Raw genomic sequence first — 24,106 nt, 5'->3', positions numbered from 1 at the left:
ATTGTAAATAGGCATACATGACAATGCAGTTGTTGCTTTTCTGTTTCTTTCTCCATTTTTTGCCAAGTTGTCAGTAGAACTGAAAAAACTATGAATCCTTCTCCCCATCCCCCAACATACACACCAGTAGTTTTAATGATGTGCCTTCTGAACTGGATAATATAGGAAGGTACATATATGTAGATCATAAAGCAAGACATTGAACATTTAAACATTGCAGTGCTTCATGTCAGTGAACTAAAGTGGAATAGAATGGGATATTTTCAGCCAGACAACTTCAGTCAGCTACGACTATATATATATATCTGTATAAAAACATGGAGAAAGAGAGTGACTATTAGAAAATTAAGCTGCAAAAGAAAGCCCAGCATCAGGGAGAGATTTTGCCTTGTATTGAATGATCCTGTATTTGTATGGGTCTTGCATCTTATACATGCTGAACACATCAGAAGGAAAGTTCAGCAGACTTCCAGGTAAGGGTCTACATTTCTCTGCATTATTTATTACTGTTGTCTCCCAAGACACATAAGTAAACAAGTTTTTAACTTTCTTTTTACCTGCATCTGACATTAAATAGATGCCACATACTTATTATGGGGTTTTCCTTTGTGTTATAAATGCTAACAGCCTAGTCTCATCTCTATTTATAGTCAGAGATCCCATTGGATTCAATAGGACCCTTCCAAGTAAGCTTTCACAGGATCCAATCCTGTGTAAACTCAAAATATGAAGTTTGAATTCATTCACTTGGTTCTTCCTGGAAATAACATTTTCTGCTCCTTTCTGTTGTTTCTTTAGAATGATATTTGCATAGCTAGCTTGAACTGTTTATGCATTCTTTGTATTTCTGTTTATATGTTGTTAGACTTTAAATAAGAAGCCCACCCTCCCTCTTCTCTTGGGGATTTCTTTTGTAGAGATACCAGGAAGCAGAGAAAGTACAGTGGTGCCTTGCAAGACGAGCGCCCCGTTTAACGATGAAATCGCATCACGATGAACTTTTTGCGATTGCAAAAGCGATCCCTTCACAATGTTTTAAATGGGTTTTTGTTTTTTTTGCTTTGCGATGATTGGTTCTCTGCTTTGGGAACCGATTCTCGCAAAACAACAATTTTCGGCCAGCTGATCGGCGGTTTCAAAATGGGCACTGGGTTTAAAAAAAAGGCTCCCCGCTCTTTTCTGGGATGGATTCCTCGCTGCACGGGCAGCGAAAATGGCCGTGCTATGGAGGATCTTCGCTGGACGGTGAGTTTCAAGCCCATAGGAACGCATTAATCGGGTTTTAATGCGTTTCTATGGGATTTTTAATTTTGCATTACGACGTTTTCGTTCTACAGCGATTTCACTAGAACGAATTAACATCGTAATGCGAGGCACCACTGTAAAAGCAAAGCAAAGAGCGGGACGATAAAGGGAAATATACTGCTACTTTGTAGGCAATGAAGTGCACATTCTCTGCCAGATCTCACTGTGCCCATATCCCCTCCTGTCTGGACATTTCAATATGTCATCTGTCTTTTGGAATGGATCTTAGAGTTGACAAAAATGGTAGCTAAATAGAGAACCTCTAGCATTGGCTTCAAATCACCTGTGCAAAAGAAATCCACAGAGAAACTGCTGACAAGAATAAATTGTTACTTGAGGGTCAAGCTAGATGAGCTTCACTTTTTTTTAAAAAGAGGTGCTCCCTGAAGTAATGAAGGATGTCTGTTTGTCATAGTGATTTTTCTAAACTCCATGTCTTGCATTTTTGTGATTATCCATTGGAAGGTAAACATAGGCTTAATTTGCAAGTTAGACTGCTGAGGCATACATCTCTGAGGAAATCTCACTGTTCATAGAAAATATGTTTTTTGCAAGGTACACAGATGCCCCTTAATGTCAACTTTCAACTTTACATTTATGGAACAGCAGTAATAATGTTCCAAACCTTTAACTTATATTCTTTTATCAGCTGACATGATGGCTGTGCTGTCCTCATACTAGATAATTCTATTCCTTTAGCTCAGTATAAAATTACTTAATTAGACAATCCAATCACACAGAATTCATTAGAGCTTATTCAGAGGACTGCAGCCTTAAAACAGTAAATTTAGTCATAGAGATCAGATTTTTCAGGTCTCAAGTGCATACCCATGGCAGCACCTAATAGAGTAAAAAATCTAGGTTGAAAAGCTGGGAATTACTTCTGCATGAGACCTGCAAGACCTTCTAATAGCCACAGACTCACACTACACATAATAGTAATAATATGTAGCTTCCTATTCTGCTGTTGAACAAGAAGCAGGCAACCATGCTTTCACCCCATGATCCTTAGAGTGCCAAGGAGGGCTATAAATGTTGGAAACAATTAGAGTGGAAAAGGCTAAAATACTACCCCCATCACAATATTGCAATTGTGACTGGAAATTGGGGATGGCTTTCAGTGAACAAAAATAATATTTTGAGGGGTGGGGTGGTAAAACTTACTGTTCATGTCGTTTGTATCATAAGCCTACCTGGCCACTACCAAAGTTGTCACTGGAGTTCAAGTCCCAAAGTATCACGTGGGGACAGCACAGAAAACTCTGGAATACAACAATTATTTAACTTTATGTAGAATTCCTCTCCAAGGAATCAACAAAGCAAATAGAGTAGAGAGAGACTGTAGAAGCAACATGTGTGTTTTATCACTTGCTAAAAATCATGGTGTCAGGGCTGTCATGAATACTAAAGAAATAAGTAAACAAGTTGGGTGAGGAAGGTGTAGTGCTCCAGATGTTTTTCAACTGCACTTCCCATCAGCCTTAACCAGTACAATCAATTATGAAGAATCATGGGAACTGAAGTACAATAGCAGCTTGCAAACTACACATTACTCATCCCTGAAATACACTGTGGAGTAGCCCTATTGGGACCACATAACTTCTGAGCCAAACAGAGTACCAGACAGCTTTGCCACATGTTAATTCATCCAAAAATATCTTCAAAGCTGTGTTTGTAAAATCAGCAAGTCGAAAGACTTTTCTTTCTCCTAAAGACCAATGCCCAACGAAAGTGTGTTATAAGCAATGTCTAAAGCTCTGAAAGTTAACAACAACAACAACAATTGCATGCATTCAAGTCAATTTCAACTTATGGCTTCCTTTTCCATGGTTTCCTAGTTAGAGAATAAGTGTTTACCATTCCCTTCTTCCGGGGGCATTCTGACACTGTGCAGCTAGTCCATGAATATACAAGCTGGCTGTTCTCACAGAGGCACAGTGGGGCAACCTCTGGCTACACGGCCAGGTACTTAAACCACTAAGCTATCCAGCCAGCTTCTGAAATATATTAGAAACTTATATTTTACTGCTACAAGACAGCTCTGCTTCTATCTGCAAAGCTGCCAGTTTGTCTCTTTTGGTCTTCTGATTCTGTATACAGCAGGTCAATACATCACAGCTGGGCAGAGGTTTTTTGTCTGTTTGTTTGCTTGCTTTTTTTAGACTACAGCCTTTTAACTTCCAAGTGGCTATATTGGCTAAGGAATTCCAGAGGTTATAGTTCAAAAAGGAAGGAAGGAATCCATCTTGTCTTGGTTTCCCGTATGTACAAGAATAATCCTGAATAGCAAAAGCACTGCAGTCATATAAAGCCCTAAACGGCTTAGGACCTGGTTACCTAAAGCACTGGTTCATAACCTTTGTTACTCAGATGTTTTTGGACTGCAACTCCCAGAAGCCTTCAGCATCAGCTCTGCTGGCTGGGGTTTCTGGGAGTTGCAGTTCAAAAACACCTGAGTAACAAAGGTTAAGAACCACTGACCTAAAGGACTGCCTTCTTCCATATGAGCCTGCCCGTCCTCTAAGATCAGGCCAGGAGGTCCTTCTGAAGGTGCCATCCCTGAAAGAGGTGAGGGGGATGGCATGTCGAAATAGGGCCTTCTCGGCTGTTGCCCCCCAACTTTGGAATGCCCTCCCTATAGAGGTCCCCCTGGCTCTAACACTCTTGGCTTTTCGGCGCCAGGCAAAGACCTTTCTGTTTAGCCAGCATTTTAATTAAACAGTATTCCCTAGCTGGCCACATGAGCAGCAGGACTTATTAATATTAATATTTTAAGAAATTGTTTTAATATATGCTATTTTATATTATCTTTTAAAATGTTTTTAATGTTTTTTAATATTGTTGTACATCACCCAGAAGCCACTGGCAATGGTGCGGATAAAAAATATTGCAAATAAATAAATAAATAAATAAATAAATAAATAAATAAATAAATAAATAAATAAATAAATAAATAAATAAATAAAAACATACTGGGCACAACCTGACAAGGTACTTACTGCAACAGAAGTCTGTTGCACATACTCACACCCAAGTAATGATTATTTTTTTGAGATGAGTCATTTTTCTATGTAGAGCAATAAATGCTAAGGAAGATTCACCTGTAAAAATTAGTTTATTTATTGCCTGTGCTGTGCCAGCATATTTAAGACGTGAAATGCAATCTTCTTATATTTTCCTCCCAGAAGGGAATATTGCAGCAAGTTTTGTTAACATGAATAATCTTCTATCATCTTAGCCAAGGTCTATCAGGTGCTTCAAATTAAGTCATCTCTGTGGCATAATTGCAGCCTCTGAAACAAAGCAAAACAAAACAACAATGTCTGTAGCGGACTATTAACATTTCCTAGCTCCTTTGTTCTGAGCTTCTTACTCCCAGATTCATATACAGCCAAAGCATAAAAGGTGAGATATATGCCGGTGCAAAAGGCCTTTTGCAAATGTGTACCAAAGGAGCATTTACCTGCTGGCATCCCAGAGAATCCCATCTGTGCAGGTGTCCACCATCCCTTGCCCACAAATAAGTAGAAAGGGACTGTGTCACACATCTCTACACACATCTTAGCATTTAATGATACTTAATATTTGTATAATCTTTTCAAGTGTTCAAAGCACTTGCTTCACGAGTCTTATCCAGCTGTGATCCTTATAGTTTCTTGGTAAGATAAATTGATATAATAATCCTCCATACTGGAGATAAGGGGACGTTGAATACGCTACGGCCAAGTAGTATATTCACAGCAGTACTGCTATTCCAAAGATGAACTGGTTAATTCATAGCTGAAGACTAGAAAAATCGGTTATAACATAAATCCCAGAAGCCTTTAATTGTCAATGGTAGGTTAGGGGAGTTGTAATCCAAAATGTAACCTTTCTCTGTTCTGTTCCTACTTATATCAGAGCTAAACAAATATGCTGCATTAACTACTGTATTTGCTGGCATATAAGACTACTTTTTTGCCCTGAAAAACATGGAAGTGGGGGGGTCGTCTTATATGCCGGGTGCACTTCAGTTGGGATAGACATAGTTGCCCATATTGGCCTTCTGATGCTTGCCTGGTGCCCATAGCAGCCTCCCGATGCCTGCCCACCTCATTCTACATACTGTCCAGTATCGCGCGGTATCCAGCGTGGCTGCGGCAAACATCAGCAGTGAGACAGGGGTGCCAGCCTTTTCAATGTGACTGGCCCATTCTGTTCGGCGGGAAGCAGCGGCGCTCCGGCCCGTCCCTTGTCTACGCAGAGCTCACACATGCACACTTATTTATTTATTTATTTATTTATTTATTTATTTATTTATTTATTTATTTATTTATTTATTTATTTATTTATTTATTTATTTATTTATAATATGCCGCCCACTCTACCCAGAGGTCTCTTGCGCACTGGTGCCAATCACAGGGAGATGCAGGGGCGGGCCGGAGGCGCTGCGGCCGTACAATGGTGACAATGAATAGCACCTTTTATTTGGTGTGTGGAAGGTGTGCGGAAGAGGGGGTAGTCTTATATGGCGAGTATATAACAAACTCTATAATTTGAGTGGAAATGTTGGGGGCCCGTCTTATATGCCCAGTCGTCTTATACGCCGGCAAATATGGTATGTAACATACAGTTCATCTTCACTTTTCTTCTCATTGCAAAGTAAACACATTTGAGTCCAATCCAGATCAGGACCTTTGTAATGGCTAAAAGAGACTTTCTCCCTCTCATTTCTCTCCTTAAATTTACCAACCTCCCATGTGGGGAGAGAGTTGAATTTTCTTTTAAAGTGGAAGAAGAAAAGGGTATGTCTCTTCTGTCTGTACAACATGGTGTCAGTCTGAATCAGTTTTGTGTGTTCTTAATAGAGGAGCAAGAAAGACCCTGGGGGAAGGGGGGAGGCCACATTGATTAAAAATGCAGGAACTGATCTGGGATTGGGACAGGCTAATTAACTTTTTTCCCCTTTGACTATAGGACACAAAGGGAAATACAAATCAGCCCAGAGTCCATTCACATCAGTTCAGGCATATGATTGCTTGAACTGACACAGAGCTGCCACCACCCCAGCATATACTTACAGCTTCTCTTCTTGCCATCAGCAAGGTTTCTTTAAAAAAAAAAAAAGGTTTAGAACAGCCTTTCTCTTGCTCAGCAAGAGTTATCTTTTTTTTCAAAGATAAAAATATAAGGAAATGACAAAGTGAAGCCTTGTCTACAACTTATTTGGACAATGCCACCTACAAGGCTACAAACAGAAATGCAACAAACTGCAAAAAAAATTGTGCTTCCCTCTGTCTGTGTGGCCTGTCAATGCAAAGAGACCTGGGGAAAACCAAATTCCCTGGTGGAACTTCGCAGTGAATTAACATGAGTGAATTCATATTTTAGGTTTAGGACCTCGATACTTGGCAGAATGCCTCCTCTCACCTAGATCTACTCGTAACATTCGCTCCGCCAGGAGGGGCAGCTGAGGAGCCTTACGCCGAGGGAGGCCCGGAAAGAAAAAACAATAAACCGGGCCTTCCTGGCAGTGCCCCCCTCCTGCCTTTGGAATAATCTCCCCTCCGAAATCCACTTGGCCCCTTCGCTGGGTATTTTCAAGAGCCAACTTAAGACCTGGCTATTTAGGCAGGCCTTCTCTCCGGTCACTATTTGATTTATTCCTTTTTCCCCCTTTATCCCTTTCTTCCATCTTGAATGATATTCTTAAAGGTAAAGGTAAAGGTTCCCCTTGACAATTTTTGTCCAGTTGTGTTCGACTCTAGGTGGCGGTGCTCATCCCCGTTTCCAAGCCATAGAGCCAGCGTTTTTGTCCGAAGACAATCCTCTGTGGTCACATGGTCAGTGCGACTTAGACACGGAACGCTGTTACCTTCCCACCGAGGTGGTCCCTATTTATCTACTTGCATTTGCATGCTTTCGAACCGCTAGATTGGCGGGAGCTGGGACAAGCGGGTGCTCACTCCGTTGCGTGGATTCAATCTTACGACTGCTGGTCTTCTGACCCTGCAGCACAGGCTTCTGCGGTTTAGCCCGCAGCGGCACCACGCCCCTTTGATTTTTTCCTTTTTTTCCCCTTTATACCTTTCTTCCATCTTGAATGATATTCTTACTGTTGTTAAATTGATATTATTTGATTGATTTTATTCTATTTTATTGTGAGCCGCCCAGAGAAGACGCTGTCTAAATAGGTGGGATACAAAGTTAATAAATAAATAAATAAATAAATAAATTTCCTTTGCTGTGTAGTTGCACCATGAGGCTCATCTGCAGCTTATGCATTGAATGGAGCATGAAGTCTACGTTTTAGCTGCCATGTTATACTAGCTTTCAGGTTACCCATGCCAGCATGGGAACAGCTACTGTAACTGTAGTTCTAGCACTTCTGCAGGTAAAATAGAAGTTAGTGCTGAACCTTACATGGCACCTCAGTTGTACTTAATAACTGAAGTCTTGTTGCTTAGTGTAGTAAGTTGCAACTGAAGTAGGTCCATTGGATCGGTGGGGATTTGATTAATCAACTCCTTTGTAAGCTCCACTGGTTCAAAGGGCCTACTCTAGTTATGATTTACTATGCTAAGCAATAGGATTTCAGTGACAATCTCCAGGTGAACTATTACAGTGGCAATTTGCCCCTGTGACAGCTATCTGTACAACATAGTATTGACTCTGAGATGGCTAAAAAGAAATACTTGCATGAAACAGGTTTTATTGAGCTTTCCGAAGAGGATTATGAAAATTGATTTCTACATGAGACTGTAGTGTTAGTGTTATGCTGGATTTATATCTTCGTAATATATTCCTGCTATGTTTTTATAACACAACTGGTTTTGATTGTAAGAAGGTCTCACATTGATCAAACACTACAAGATCAGAGATGTATGTAATCCGAAGGTGGTTACACATATGTGTGGTTTTAAGTTCACTATGATCTCAGTTGACACATTCTAATAGAACATTTGTGAGGAAGCAAAACTCAACATTCCTCAGAGATAAGCTGCTCTGCACATAGGTAACTGCTTTGCTGAAATGTGAGAAATTGTAACTAATGCATATATTTCTCAAGGACCAATAAACTACTGCATACATTTGTTTTGTTTTGTTTTGTTTTGTTTTTTTAAAAGAACTGTATAAAAGCTTGAACCCTGTTGATCCTGGGGTCCCCACCTTACTGGGCACCCAAGTGCACACTTGTTTTACCTGAATAAACCAGTTGCCCTTTCCCCCAAGAAACTTTCTTATTATTATTATTGCTCGAGACTTGGCTTAATAAAATTAGCGAAGACACTGAGCTCCGGGAGTAACACATTGCTATAGAATCCTGTGTAAAAGTTCAAAAACAAAAATATCGAAGTGTGCCACAATTCAATCACTATTCTGGAAACTTAATTATGGTGGCTGGAGTCCAAGTATCTGTGCACCTACTTTGTGTACAAAGAGGATGTTGAAGCTCAGTTCCTCATGCTATAATTCTGCTTCCTTGTTGCATCGATTTTGAATTTTTTTTTAAAAAAAAAGAAAAGAGATATTTAATTAAGAGAACTTTAGCCAGGATCTTTGCATGAAAAAGGGCACATGATTAATCATTGCCATTTCAGTTAGTACTGTGAAATGTACGGTATGTCATTCTTCTCCAGCGTGCTTTCTTCCTAGTACATGGGACAAACAGGATAATCCCCACACCAGCAAAGAAATTGAGACAAATCTTACTTCAGAAATTGCCACACATACACTCATACATACAAACACAGATAGTTTCAGAACTTTCCAGCTTCTCAGAACAAACTGTTATAGAGGTCAAAGTAGCTGTTGCAAAGAAAGAACAAAGATTTGAAAGAGAGACAGTTAAAGTGGACTGTATTAATAGTTCCCAGTGTCTATCAAAAGGCCGTCTTAAGTACCAAGGATTTTTAATGCACTATATTTATTTATACTCCAGATTTCTTCATGTTTTTTTGTCATAGCTATAACTAAAAGGTTCTTTTCTTTGATATACTGTAACACCACTCAGTACAACTGCTAAACAATTGATAAAAGGGTGAATATGCAGTTAGTACTTTGAATAATTGTTACTGGTCAATTATGCTATAACATACTTAAAATGGCTGCCATGTGGAAAAGTGGATTCAATTCAAATACTGCCACCCTATGGTCAGTTTCCATAGCTATGTGAGAATTTGAACCCAAGTATCCTGAGCTCTTGCTGGCTGGATAGCTCAGTGAGTTAAGCATTTGACTATGGAACCAGAGGTTGGGTTCCCCACCATGCATCCCAGAAGAACCAGCCTGTCCCAGGACACTCCCAGAAGAAAGGAATGGTGACCCTTTTCAGGGTTTTCTAGGTAGAAAGTACAGTGGTACCTCACTTAGCAATTGCTTCATTTAACAATGAAATCGCTTAGCGACGACTTTTTCAGAGCATTTTTACGCTTTGTTTAACGATGGTCCCTATGGCGATTTTCGCTTAGCAATGGTTGGGACCATGCTTTGCATAGCGATTAAATTTTGGGTCCCCTGTTTCGCTTAACAATGGTTTAAATAGCCTCATGTTTGCTGTTTTTTAAATGTTTTTCTGTTATTTATAAAGTTAAAGTTTACTGTTTAAAATGTTTGAAATCATAAAGTGCACTTAATAAACCCTTTGTTAACCAAATTTTACTTTGTTCTGACTCTTTTTTAATTTGTTGTATTTTTTTCCCCCCATTGAGATGCATTGAATAGGTTTCAATGCATTTCAATTGGGGAACTGCGTTTCGCTTAGCGATGTTTCCTATGGTGATTTTTGCTTAAGGACGGCAATTCGTTCCTATTGGAACAGATTATCTGGTTTTCAATGCATTTCAATGGGAAACCGCATTTCGCTTAGCGATGAAATCGCTTAGCAGCGATTTTTTGGGGACCAATTAACATCGTTAAGCGAGGCACCACTGAACTCAGAAGTGGTTTATCTTCTGAGTACTTTCTACCTGGAAAACCCTGAAAAGGGTCACCATAAGTCAGAATTGACTTGACGGCACATAATTATTAGTCCTAGCCTAGCATTCTATCTACTATATCATTTGACACTCAATGAAATATAGCTCGTGCATATTCATCTCCTTCAATTTATAGTCTAAGAATAGTACAAGAGTCCAAGGAAATACACAGACGTGACAGGGTTTTAGATACTATGCCACCTTTTTCCATTTATATCTCATAAATTGCATTCCTGTCCCCCTTTTCTTTCTAACACCACCTACATGTTTGCTGCTTTTTAAAGGAACGTTGGCATTTTCTGTCAGAAAGCCCTGCACAAACTAAAGCATTGTTAAAGCATGTTATTGTACATGACAGATGCCTCTTCATGACTAATGATGACTAATAATTTCATTTCCTTCAAAGGCATAATGAAGAGTGTCAGCTCGTTGACTGACAAAATTGAAGGAAAAGTCAATGCTTTCATAAATGAGAGCAGGTAAAAATATAATTAATAAATATGAGAAAAAGAAGCATTTCAAACTGGAAGACAGTAACTCTTGGCTCTCTTTTCATAGTCTTCTACTCTAGGGAAAATTTCCCCTGCACTGGAGGTATCCTTGAGGAAAACTTGCCCCTTTTTTTCTGGGGAATAAATAGTCAAGATTAGAACTGGCACATTGGCAGTTTGTGAAGTTTCCTGATTCATTTATGTCCATGAACCAGGCCATTTTTTTAAGCAAAAGTACCAGTTTGTCCTTCATTCAATTTGAGGTGAGTCCATCTCTAAATGAAGGGAGGCTTTCTGTATACCTCAGGTACGCAGGGCTCCATTTTTCCATGTATAAGACACCGCCATGTATAAGACACACACACACACACACACACACAGACACACACAGACACAGACACAGACACACACACACACACACACACACACACACACCACTTTTCTAACCCAAAATTTCTTTTTTTGCAAGAAAGTGGAGGGGGAACGCGATTCCTGTTTCCCCCCATATTTTTATTGCAAAAAGCAGCTTTCCCCCTCCACGTTTTGCAAAGAAAATGGAGGGGGAAAGCTGCGCTTTGCGAAAATGTAGGGGGAAGGCAGGAATCGTTTTTCCTCTCCATTTTCTTTGCAAAACATAGAGGGGGGGAGCTGCTTTTTGCAACTAAAATATAGAGGGAAAACAGAAATTGCTTTTCCCCTCCATTTTCTTTACAAAAGGTGAAGGGGGAACACTGCTTTTTGCAATGAAATTGTAGGGGGGAAGCAGAAATCACTTTCCCCCTCCATTTTCTTTGTAAAACATGGAGGGCGAAAGCTGCTTTTGCAACAAAAATGTAGGGGGAAAGCAGAAATCACTTTCCCCTTCCATTTTCTTTGTAAAAGGTAGAAGGGGAAAGCTGCTTTTTGCAACAACAAAAATGTAGGGAGAAAGCAGAAATCGCTTTCCCCTTCCATTTTCTTTGCAAAAGGTGGAAGGGGAAAGCTGCTTTTTGCAACAAAAATATAGGTGGAAAGTAGGAATCACGTTCCCCATCCATTTTCTTTGGAGTGGAAAAGCAGGGATCAAAGTGCTTTGATACCTCCTCCCTCCATACTTCCAAGTATAAAACGACCCTCAATTTTTCCTTTAATTGATTTAGAAAAAAGTGTTGTTTTATACATGGAAAAATATGACACTTTACTTGCTCCGGGTCTAGTCCACCACTGCTGTGCTGTCCAGCTGAATAGGACACTAGGCTGTCTGGGGCCTACTTAATGTTCCAGTGTTTCCTGAAAGGCTTAGGATATTGTGGGAAGCCTTGTTATTTGAGGATTACTTCTCTATAGCCCAGTGGGCAGCAAAATTATGTTGGAGTCATGAAATGAGAAAGCTGATGGGCTTTCTGATCACAAGTAATTAGGATAGCAAATAGTCTTAGAGAAGTTAAAGAAGTCAGCCACACACAAGGATGTCTGTCAGCAATGTTCCTGATGGGTGACTAGTAGAAGAGGCAGAATCAGGCTGAATGAATTCTGCCCTGCCCCCAGGAGGACTGTGCTTTTATTAACCTTACAAACTCACAGATAGTGGACAGTATACAGATAGTTGATAGAGTTCAGATAGGTCAATGGTTACATAATGCCATTATGACATTGGTAGCGGAATGCCCACGTCACCCCTGTCCATTATATGGAACTCATGTGAGGAGCCTATGATAAGACAGGAGGGGCAGAGTTAGAATAACAGACAGCTAGAGGAATTGAGAGAGGAAGGGTATTGAATTGAGAGATGTAATGGGCAGACATAACATCACATGTCCGTCACAGCTGGGCAGTGAGTCATTAGCCTATGGTGTCATGGAGGGTGGAACTAAAGGGGAGGAGCTAGTATAAAAAGGGGGGTGAAGAGTGTGTGAGGAAAGATTGGAGAGGAGAGTCTGAGCTGAGAGTTTAAAGTGATTGTTAGTTTTAGTGAGTGAGAGAGCCTGTCAGTGTGAAATAGTCTGTGTGAGCCAGTGTTTATTAACAGTGATTGATTAATTGATTCTTTACCAGTGATTTATTATTTATTTTTCTGTAATCAATAAACCAGTTTTTGTTTTAAAAGATATACTTGTCCTTTTATGATTTTTAAGGATAAGTTGGTGGCAGCCGAGGTTTTTTTGAAGTGAAGTAGCAACCACTCTGTGAAGTGTGAGGGTGGCTGTTACAAGAGAGTTAAGACAGAGATTGGAAAGTTGGAGTGTTAAAGAGAATAGGAAAGAGTTATAAGGAATAGCATCTAGATAGATACTCAAAGAGTATTGTTGAAGTGGTTATTGTGAATAAGTATATGCAAGCAAACGTGTAATTAAACCCAAGTACTTTAATGAGAGATCTTAAACAGAAATAAAAGAACATCTGTGATTTACTAAATAAAAGATCAATAAACCTGTTGTATCAGCAGCACGCGTCTGAGATACATATATTTGGTATAGTGTGGACTAGATCCACTGATGGCAGTGTAAAAAGAGTAAACACCTCCAGAAGGTGGACCTGAGTGTTTGGGGAGAACAAACAGGGGACACTGAATGGACGTGACAGACTGGCCCAAGGAAAGGCAATTAAGCAAGCTCTCTATCACCTATGAGAAAGAAGAAGAATGGATAGTCGTGCCCCTCAGAAGCAGCTGTGATGTCATCCAGGAGGGTTTGCCCTACTACTGTAGATTAAGCCAACAATTTAGCAACTTTGGGAATGGCACACCCACAAAACTACAATTCCCACAGTACCCTAAGCCTCCCAGGAAGCACTGGGATAGGAAGTATGTCTCAGGCAGTCTACTGTCCTACTCGGCAGGTCAGTGGCAGCAGTTGGGGGGGGAGGGAGGTGGCAGAGAAGGAGGCATGGGGGAGGAAGGGAGGTCCCAAGGTCCATGAAGGTGATAAACGAAGAGAAACACCTATGATGAAAAAGTTTGGTCTTTCATTTCTTGAAAGTGCGGGTCCCTGAACCACCCACAGAAGCAGACAAATACCTTTCTCTTCAGGATGACTTTTCCTCAGTGATTGGCTGGCAGAGAGCTGCTGGATGTTTTCCCCTTTTCCTTCCAGTTTTTATATTGTTTGTTTTTCATACTGCAAGCTGCCTTGGATCCTCTTGAGGAGAAAAGGTGGGGCATAAATATTTTAAATAAATAAATAAAAGAATAAAAATTATTGGAATATTAAATGTTTTTGTTTGAAAAGATGCCATGCAAAAACTGATTTTCATGTGTGGTTGTTGCAGAATTGTACAGAGATTGGATAGGATGGCCATATTACAGATACATCAAGAATCGACAAGACCAGATATCAGCTGATTTATACACCCCTAGTGGTGGATACCTAGTGTAGTGTAGTGTAGTGTAGTGTAGTGTAGTGTAGTGTAGTGTAGTGTAGTGTAGTGTAGTGTAGTGTAGTGTAGTGTAGTGGATGAAGTGAAGAAATACAGTGGTGCCTCGACTTATGACCATAATCTGTCCCAGAAGATGGATAAGTCGAAGCACCATTTCGCATAAGAATGCATTGAAATGCAATTAATCCGTTCCAGCTGAAGAAAAAAATCACACACACACAGACAAAAATCACTGTGAGACTCATTGGAAACGTGATGAATCCCTTCCGGCTGAAGGGGGGGAGAAAAGCAATCAAGTGTGCAAGACCCATTGGAAATGCACAGAAAACAAAGGAAAAAGCAAGGGAAGCATGCAGGACCTATCGGAAATGGGGAACCTCCCCCAAAAAGCAACCAAACCCCCAAGACCCACCGAAAATGGGGGGGAACCAAAAAACAAACAAAACCCCCAAGAACCATTGTAAATGGGAAAAACATTCCAAAAAGCAACAGAAAACCCCAAGTCCCATCACAGCACAGAAACATAACCCCCCCAGCTCACACTGCAAAAACACCCAGAACAGTTTTTAAAAAGCGGAAAACAGCACCTTACCTTACAAGGCAGCCCGAAGCCTCCCTGCAAACACACACACTAGCTCTCAGAAGCAGAAGGAGGCCGTCCCAAGCTTCCTCCAAGGATGCACACTCTCTAAATGCTGGAGCGAAAGAGCTACAAAGAAGCATCCTCGTCACCACCTGCAGTTAGCAATTGGAATTTCCCACCTTTTCCCCCTGCCTTTTGCTGTTCGTAAGTGGAAGCTCTGGTCGCAAGTAGAAGCAAAATTTTGCAGCCAGAGTTGGTCGTAACTTGAAATGGTCATAAGTTGAGGCACCACTGTAGAACTCAGGAGGCTTGTATTCGAATCCTTGCTTAACCATGGAAAATCACTAGGAGGGTGGACTGGTAAATAATAATAACTGTGTGCTGTCACGTCAATTTTGACTTCTGGTGACACTTTTTAGGGTTTTCTGGGTAGAGAGCACTCAGAAGTAATTTGCTGTCCCTTCTTCTGGAGGTATCCTGGGACTGTGCAGCTTGCCCAAGGCCGCACAGCCTGTCTCTTCTAGAGTGCACAGTGCAGAATTGAACTCCTAACCTCTGTCTCTGCAGCCAGATAGCGAATTCACTGAGTTATCAAACCAGCAAACTGATAAAAATCACTCCTTAAGTATAATAGTTACCCTGAAAACTCTATCGATGTCGCTGTCAGATGTGACCCTTATGGGACACAGCCATCGTGGGTTGACTGAAATTCTACACATCTCTCCACTTTAACTGGTGTCACACCATAGTGAATGTAGGACAGATGAAACCAAACCAAAATTCGTAGAGAATATATCATCATCATCTTAGAATCGCAGAGCTGGAAGGGACCCTATGGATCATCGAGTCCATCCCCTATCAAGGAGCACAGTGGGGAATTGAACTCCCAGCCTCTGGCTCTGCAGCCAGATACCTAAACCACTGAATCATCCTGCAGTTCATGATTATGCATTTGTGTGTTTGGCGCTACAAGTGCCTATGCCAATATTAAGAACTGGAAGGGGACGCTCAAAATACAGATGAGATTTTTTCCAAGCATCCCAGAAATCTCAGTTTCAAATCAGATGTTAGAGGACCTTACAGACTGTGCCTCTTCTCCGAGGGAAATGAATATATGATATATAAATACCCCCACATTCATTTTGGGGGTGGGGCAATATTATAGTTAAAAAAAACAGAAGCAGATGATAATCTTATATATATATTTTCTTTTTGCCACTCTGAAATATGAGTGACAATGTTAGTAAACACAATCTCTTGTTATGCTATAATGTCTCCTCTAGCAAGAAACCTTTTATGGTGAAGGATCAGCTAAGATGCAATTAAGCTACAGAGGCATTTCCATAAAAACAAATTCTATTGAAATACATGGGTAGAACAACCATAATAAATTGATTAAAGTGAGCATATGCAATGTTGGAGACATGCTGTAAGGTCACTAAAGATTCAGAGCTGCTACTCCAAATGTGATACAACCAGGTGGACCCCGTTTTTTAAAATCTTTCTCAGTCATTGTTTTGTATTTAGCACCCCCCCCTTCACTTTGTCTCTTCTTTCCCTCCCTCGCTCTTTCTCTTTAGACTTCTCTGTGGCAGGTGTCACTGCCAGACAAGAGCCTCTGGAACAATTTCTGCTATGCCGAAATGTGGCAGCTATTGTCACTTTTGTAATTATTTTTCAACTTTGCCATTTTATTATGTTTCTTACAAAGCACCCAACACATCACTAGCTGGTTGTTGGTTTTCTGCTGTTTACAGCCCTGCCGAGTCCCCACTTCTGGATCTCATACCAAAAGGGTAGTATTCTAATACCGCTTTCATTATTTGGCTGCACACCCCCTTACTGTAACATGCATGCCCAAGGGAAAAAATAGTGTAAATCACAGGAGTAGTTTGGGAGGTCCATAAAAATATCAGACTATGAATATTTCATCACCCTATATTTTATTTTCCTGTCTCCTCTGAATCTCAAAAAATGTTGTTACTTCATTTATGTGTCTACAGTTCATTTGAGATATCCAGTTTCTAACATGGACTTGGCTTTGACTTCCTGGGTCTATCATTATCTTTGATTGGTTGTTTTGGTTAGATGCCTCTTTCCAGTATGAATTCATCTTCTTCCTCCATGTCTCACTGGCAACTTCGCCCAACAGAATACATCTCTTGAAAATTACTTGTTTATACTGCCTCTTGGGCTGCAGCAGGAAGTTGCGTACTTGCATTAGACATTCTCAGTACTGTACATCAGATAGCACAATTATTTTTGTTCCTGACTTTGTATGGAGCAATATAAATATCATTCAGTTTTAGTCAAACATTTGTTATCAGAGAGGTGGCTGTGTTACTCTGATTCAGTAACAGCAGAGGCAAAAGCAAAACCATTGTGGCACCTTTAAGCCTAACACATTCGATTTCAGTGTGAGCTTTTGTGAGTTCCAATGCACTTCTTCAGACACAAGCACATTCCTGTAATTTTTTTCTTTTCAAAATACAAGGCAGCTCAGGAGATGAGAACACCTATCTCTGTTTCATCTACAGCAGGGATCAGCAGAAGAATGGGCTGCAGTATTTTGGGTGGGAGATTTGCAAAAGATCAGCAAGGATTTCTGACTCCGAACTGTATCACAATATCTGCAACAACACGATTTCTAATCCTGATCCTAAATTTTACTGCTGATATAAAGATAGTTTGTGGCAAACAGGCATGGTGTTTTGTTTGAAAGGAACTCTGTTGAAGCTGATACTCAAAATAAATTCCAGTGCACAGAATTTTTCATTTCTCAGTCAGGGGTGGGTTTGATCCTTCTGATGTTTTGGATTACAGCTTGCAAAACCCCTTACCGTTCTTCATGAATGGTGAGGCTGATGAGAGCTATAGGCCAAAATATCAGGTGGGCCCACAGTTCCCCATGCTTGTTCTAACCATATGTGTTTTGCACTAGGCTCTTACTAATGGATCTTGGAGTTCTAGATAAAAGTTAAGTTAGACCACCCTTATACCACTCTGAATACATCAATCTTATTTGATTTTAGATGCTAGGCAGAGTTGGATCTAATTAGTACTTGAGTGGAGGGAAACGAGCAGAGACCAGTGCTTTCCAGCAGTGTTAGGAAACAATTTTGTCTGAAAACCTGGAAAGATGCTGCCAGTACAAGTGGATAATACTATATTGGGCCAGATGGCTGAATGGTCTGACTTGGTATAAGGCAACTTCCTATGTTTTGGCTGAACATGATACTTTGGGATTTCTTGGACTTCAGCCCCCAGAATTCTCCAGGAACTCCCCCAGTCAGAATTCTAGGGGCTTTAGCCAAGAAATTAAAGTCCCCACAGGAGTTTTCAATTACAGCTGAAGAATGAAGATTCTTTTAGCCATTTTGTTCCTGTGAAAACATAGAAATGGGTGGGAGGGGCTAAATTCCATGGCAGCTACAAGGGATTGGGGACACTATGTGTTCCAGAATGTTTATAGCCAGATTGGTCTCTTTGTTGTGTCTCACTCCAGGGTTGGGACTATCTGCTTCCATGGTGAGTCTATTGTGCTTACCTGCATCTTGTCCCGTGAAGCCAGCCTCTAGGGATAAGATGGACCTGGAGATTTAATCCAGGGTTGACAGGAGTCCAGAAGTTTCACTAATTGAGAACATTCAAGACATTTCTCAATCTTCCCAGGAATGGACATCCAAGCAAATTCACCTTAAGGTGAGACCATACAATTCTCTGAGAAATTTCAAAAAACCCCAAGAGTTACATCTCAGATTCTATAGGCTAATGTGTTAAATGTTAAAGTTCATGACAATACAATTAGAAAAATACTTAACCAGTATGGTTTGTTTGGAAGGGTTGTCAGGAAAAAGCCTCTTTTCTCTAAAAACAATATAGCAGCATGGCTTATGTTTGCAAAGCTGGACAAAGCACTTCTGGAACAATGTCCTTTGGACAGATGAAATCAAAGTGGAAATGTTTGGCCACAATGCAAAGCATCTCATTTGGTGAAAACCAAACACAGCATATCAGCACAAACATCTCATACCAACTGCCAAGCATGGTGGTGAAGGGGTGATGATTTGCACTTGTTTTGCATCCACAGGACCTGGGCATCTTGCTGTCATTGAGTTGACCATGAACTCTTCTGTATACCAAAGTATTCTAGAGTCAAATGTGAGTCCAACTGTTTGCCAGCTAAAGCTTGGCCGAAATTGGGCCAAGCAAAAGGACAATGATCCGAAGCACACCAGCAAATCTACAACAGAATGGCTGAAAAAGAAAAGAATCAAAGGCCCAGTCAAAGTCCAGACCTCAGCCCAATTGCAGTGCGGTGGCAGGACCTACAGAGAGCTGTGCATAAACAAATGCCTCCAAACCTCAATGAAATGAAGCAACTTTGTAAAAAAGAGTGGGTCAAAATTTCTCCACAATGATGTGGAGAAAACAATTACTTCAAGTTTTGCTGCTAAAAGTAGTTCTACAAGCTATTGAACTGTAAGATCTACTTGGTTTTTCATACATGGCTTCTCCATTTTGGCTTTATTTTTGTTAAATAAATCATGACACAGTGTAATTTGTTGTTCATTTGAAGTTGTATCCAGTTTCCCTGAAAATAAAATCTAACCTGAAAATAAGCCCGATTATGATTTTTCAGGATGCTCGTAATATAAGCCCTACCCCCAAAATAAGCCCCAGTTAAGTGAAACCCTGCCCTCTATATTGTGCATCAACCAGAAGAAGAAGACATGACTGTATTTGAATAAATGTAGATGGTTGTACCTGAAAAAAATAAAATATCCCCTGAAAATAAGCCCTAATACATTTTTGGAGCAAAAATTAATATAAGACCTTGTCTTATTTTTGAGGAAACACGGTATTTACCTAATTTTCAGACTTGCTAAGGACCAGATGATTTTTATGATGTCCCAATACTGTACATAAAACCATAGAATTCAAAGAGTGTGTACCTTCTTTTTCACATGACTGTAACCATGAGTTTTAGTGCTGAGGCCTTTATGGTTGAAATCTCTTAGTACTCCCCCATTGTATGCTATAGTACTTGCTATGCAACATAAGCAAGGAATGACCTTTTAATGATGTTTCTGCTGTAATCTGGTGAATGAACTCTGGCATTTATACTTTCTACCTATGCAATGTTCATGCTGATATAAGCCCCAGTTTTTGTTTGATATCTACTAGATCATTTCTCACAATACACTCCAATATCACCAGCCTCTACAAATACAGAAATAATTAAATTGTTCTCAGAATATTTCTTGGGAGACCCAGGGACTGAAAGGGGAAAATTACCGGAATAATGAAAAATCACTCTACTAGTGTACTCTTGAAAAGTTAGGGAGATCCATGCATAACACATTCTCAGTGAATCTTTGGCACCTTTTTCGTTTGAAAGCCAAGGCAAATATCATTGCTTGTATTCCTAGCATTTGAAAAGCAGATCAAAATAAAAGTAAAGACTAGTTAAGCCAAGAGCACAATAACAGGGAGAAAATTTACCACAGAGAAAGGTGATGGTATCAGTCTCAGGAACAAAATGAAGTTTACTCAGAAACAGAACAGGAAATAGAAACAGAAAAAGAATGTGATAATTTTCTCAATGAAAAAAAACCCACACCATTATTAGCCTGCTTAACAGTGATAGGCATGCAAAGCAATGGTATACAAGTCTATTCAGAAACAAAAACACAGGGAGCTTTCTCCCAACCCATGTAGGTAAGCAGATACCTGCTGCCTTAAGCTATTAATTTGGTGTCGCACAGACTTGTTAACCATAGTTCATGTAGAATTACCTTCAGTCAATTTATGTTCCTGTTGCTTAAAACTTGCCATGTAGAAAACAACACAGTGAAAATATATTGCTGTGTGTGTGTGTGTCCATAATTTCTAACAATAATATTCTGGGCACATTTATATTCACTGTGGATATGAGGGAGTTAATCCAGTACTTTCTGCATGAACTGTTATAATATCCAAAGCAGCACATTATCAAGAAGAGGTGTTCTGATATAAAATGCAGTGTTGCAGAGTTCATTCTGATAAGAATATCATTTCATGTTCTCTCTCTGCCTCTCTCTCTCTCTCTCTCTCTCTCTCTGCCTCTCTGTCTCACACACACACAGACCCCAATTCTTTGCAGGTGATCTGGATTTTGAAATATTAGCAAGGCAAAGAAAATGCAAGGCACCATTTTTGAGTGTTAAACCCTGTGAAAGGTGTAATGAAAAAGAATATCATAAAATCAGTCTTGTCTTTTTTTAAAAAAAATAGAGAGCTGATTGCTTGCATTTTATAAACATCATGTGAACATTGCAATAACAGCAGTGATGAACTGCAAGGAGTCACTGCAATGAAACTAATCATGCCTCTGCTTCTTCCCTCAACCTCCTTCAAGGTTTCAAAATTTATTTTTATTAACTTCTTGTTTCATTTATAAACAATAAACCAACACAGGGATTCAGTCATCACATTGTCCTCATTTCAGTCCCATTCCATCTAGCACACCTTAAAACCAAGGATCATAGTTGAAAAAGAGAAGATGGGGGTGGGAAGGAAAAAAAACTTGGTGCCTATTCATATAGCCAGAATTAACAGTCACATACCCTGACTAGTTTTGAAATAATACTAAAGGGATACTTGTCATTTTTTTTAAAATGATACTTGCCCATTTTTACAATTGTCAGTGTCATCATCGCTTCTGTCAATGAGACCTTATTAAATTGACTAGAGTACTTCCCAAACAGAGATTTTAATCTGCGCTCTTAACAAACTTCTCTCCACATCAGGCTTTTGCCCCCTAATATGATCATCATCTGTTCAGTCAGTCAATCAACATGGAGAATCCAGTTGACCTTCTTATCAAGCCATTATAGCCAATTTTGTTCACTGTGTTCTTTCTTTTAAGTCTGGTTAGTGACAATTGCTACTACACAACAAAGAGGGTAACTTTTTTCTCCAGGAGGAGGAAGTTGGGTGTCATTCCATACAGGAAGGAGGAAACAAGTGGTTGGAATCCATCCTTCATCATTTTAGGGAGCAGTGTGGCAGAAGACATCAACTGGAAAAGGGCCAGCTGATGCTTGGGCTTTACGGTTTACCCATTGACCGAAGCCAATCAAAAGTAGCAGGGCAACATGTCTGAAGATGAGAGGAGTCCACTTTTACCCCTGCCTTATGGTGTTCTGTGGTGGCTCATGGAGTTGCAGAAGCTCAAGTTTAGGACTGCCCCAAGAGATTTTCTGCCACAGGTGAGAGATGATTCCCCCAAACTTGCATTCTATCTAAAGAACTGGCTGTCGAAGTTCATTTCAGAACTGGTGATAAAATAGTGGCCACCACCAAACTTAAGTGTTATTGCTTACCATATCCAACTCTATCTGCCAACAGAAGGGGTACAGACAGGGACTGCTGCTGTTGCTGCTGCCTCCATCATGCAACCTAGCATCTTCTAGCTGCGGTGCCTACCTTACTAACTAATGTCAGGGGCTGGCCTAGCAAATTATTCTGGAGAGTGGGAATCTATGTGTAAGCTTTCTGCCCAGATGCAGGAAGAAAAACATTAATGGACATTTAATAAACTTCCACTTGGTCTAAACCACATCAAATAGGCAGGTTTAATGAATGAAGACCGCAGTTCTACATGCACATTCTAGAATGAAATGTGACTCACTTTTGAGTAAATGGATTCTTGATGCAGGGGAAGGAGAAGAGGGGTACTGTGGGATTCATTTAGGTGATACAGATCTTTGTTAAGTGCCATGTAGAATGAAGGGTTTAACTCCACATTCAGCTCTTAGCAGAGACAGAACACTTTAGCAGGATTAATGGATCCTAACAAGGACCTTAGGCAACCACTTCCATTTTTGCTTGCCAAACTTTATGTACTGAATATTGTTGCTGCTGCTGCTGCTGTTGTTGTCTTATTAACAACTGTTTGCGTTTGTTTTTCAAATGTAAGGTAAAAGAGCACTGCAGATAGCAATGCGTGGCAGACATACTTTTCCAACTGCGGGCTATACTGACAAACCATCTTTGCATAGGAGAAAGCATGCCTTCATAACACTTCGTATCCAATTTTTACCAGTGGAGTAAAGCCCTCAAAGGTGCTGTTGAAGCTACAGCTATTTAGTGAAAGTAATTTCAGAAACAAATCTGTTTCAAAATACAGCGCAACATAAGTGCATCAAGAGGAAATAAGGCATTAAGCAGATGGGCTGTGTTTTAAGGAACAATATCAGGAGTGAATACTTCAAAAATGGACTTTGGGAATGTTCACATCAAGAGTTCTTGCTGTTTAATATCCTCCTAATATGTTTCGTTCTCTTTCCTGAGTGGAAGAATATTGCAAGTGAGTGTAAATATGGGTAGATGCTCTTTTCCTTCTCTTATTTCATTGCTTCTTTCTTCATTTTATAGAGGTACATACAACACTTGTTCTAATGTGCTTGCTTCTGATGATCACAAAGTACAGCCCTCAGCACTCTTCTGATGGAAAAGAAGGGAAGAGAATGCTGGTGTTTCCTCACATGCCTTAACCGAGCATATGGAAGAGGAGCATGCTGAACAATTTCTGTGAACCACAGAGAATTAAGGCTCTTTCTCTTGAAGACTGTCCTTGCCTTGTCTGAGCTGACAAAAGGTTCTTCTGGATTCCGTAGCAATGAACACACAAATGCGGGAAAAGGCACAACACTTTGTTAAAGAAACAGAAAACAGAAAATATGAGTTGTAAGACAGTCGAGAGAAATCTCACACCCGTTCTGCTCAATGGGGACACTTGGACAACAGTAGCATGAGACCTCTGGAATTAGCAGTTGCCCAGCACCTAGAATTTGACTTCCGAGGTTCAGCAATGGCCAGAATCCCTGGTCCCTTTATCCCTTCCAGGGAAAACACTTGTTCATTAAGCACATTTTTTGTACAACCAACTTCTCAAATGCTTTTTATTTCATTACCTGGCAAAAAGCTAGGTAATGGTAAGAAAACCAGGTATCAAAGGATAGCACAACTGATCGTCAAAGCACAGATCTTCTAGGATTGTCCAACCTGGGTACTCCTCATCTTCTATGAACCTCTCACACCCCACAACATCTTGAGTAAACAACCTTGTACTTTTCTGAGTGATAGTTTCCAGGAGCTAAAGCCTTCCGAGGTAACCTATGGTATCCTTTGATGTCTATCAGCATCCAACAGTAGTTTAATCCGTTTGCACAGAGAGGACTATTACTGCAAACCACTCTAAACCACCTCACCCTTGTAGACATCTTCCACATGGACACTATGCTCCTGCAGCAGCCTTTCCAAAAACTTATGTACCAGATGGCTTAGATCAGAGGTTCTCAACCTTGGGTTCCCAAGTATTTTTGGATTACAATTCCCAGAAGTCCTGGCTACTACAGCTGGTGGTGAAG

At 40.2% G+C, this 24,106-nt stretch overlaps 1 long non-coding RNA gene across 1 annotated transcript; it reads right to left on the bottom strand.

The window, feature by feature from the left end:
• Nucleotides 1-241: 241 nt before the first annotated feature.
• Nucleotides 242-14,812, bottom strand: LOC140704196 (uncharacterized). The gene is made up of 4 exons (XR_013541501.1): nt 14,700-14,812; nt 13,749-13,869; nt 8,713-8,766; nt 242-4,598 (listed from the first exon to the last, which is right to left on the bottom strand). It is a non-coding gene; the product is annotated as an uncharacterized LOC140704196 (long non-coding RNA).
• Between the last annotated feature and the right edge of the window lie 9,294 nt (nt 14,813-24,106).

This window comes from Pogona vitticeps, chromosome 2, assembly GCF_051106095.1.
Source record: "Pogona vitticeps strain Pit_001003342236 chromosome 2, PviZW2.1, whole genome shotgun sequence".
Lineage (NCBI taxonomy): Eukaryota > Metazoa > Chordata > Lepidosauria > Squamata > Agamidae > Pogona > Pogona vitticeps.
Note: the sequence above shows the minus strand (reverse complement) of the source record. Positions and strands in the feature narration are given on the sequence as shown.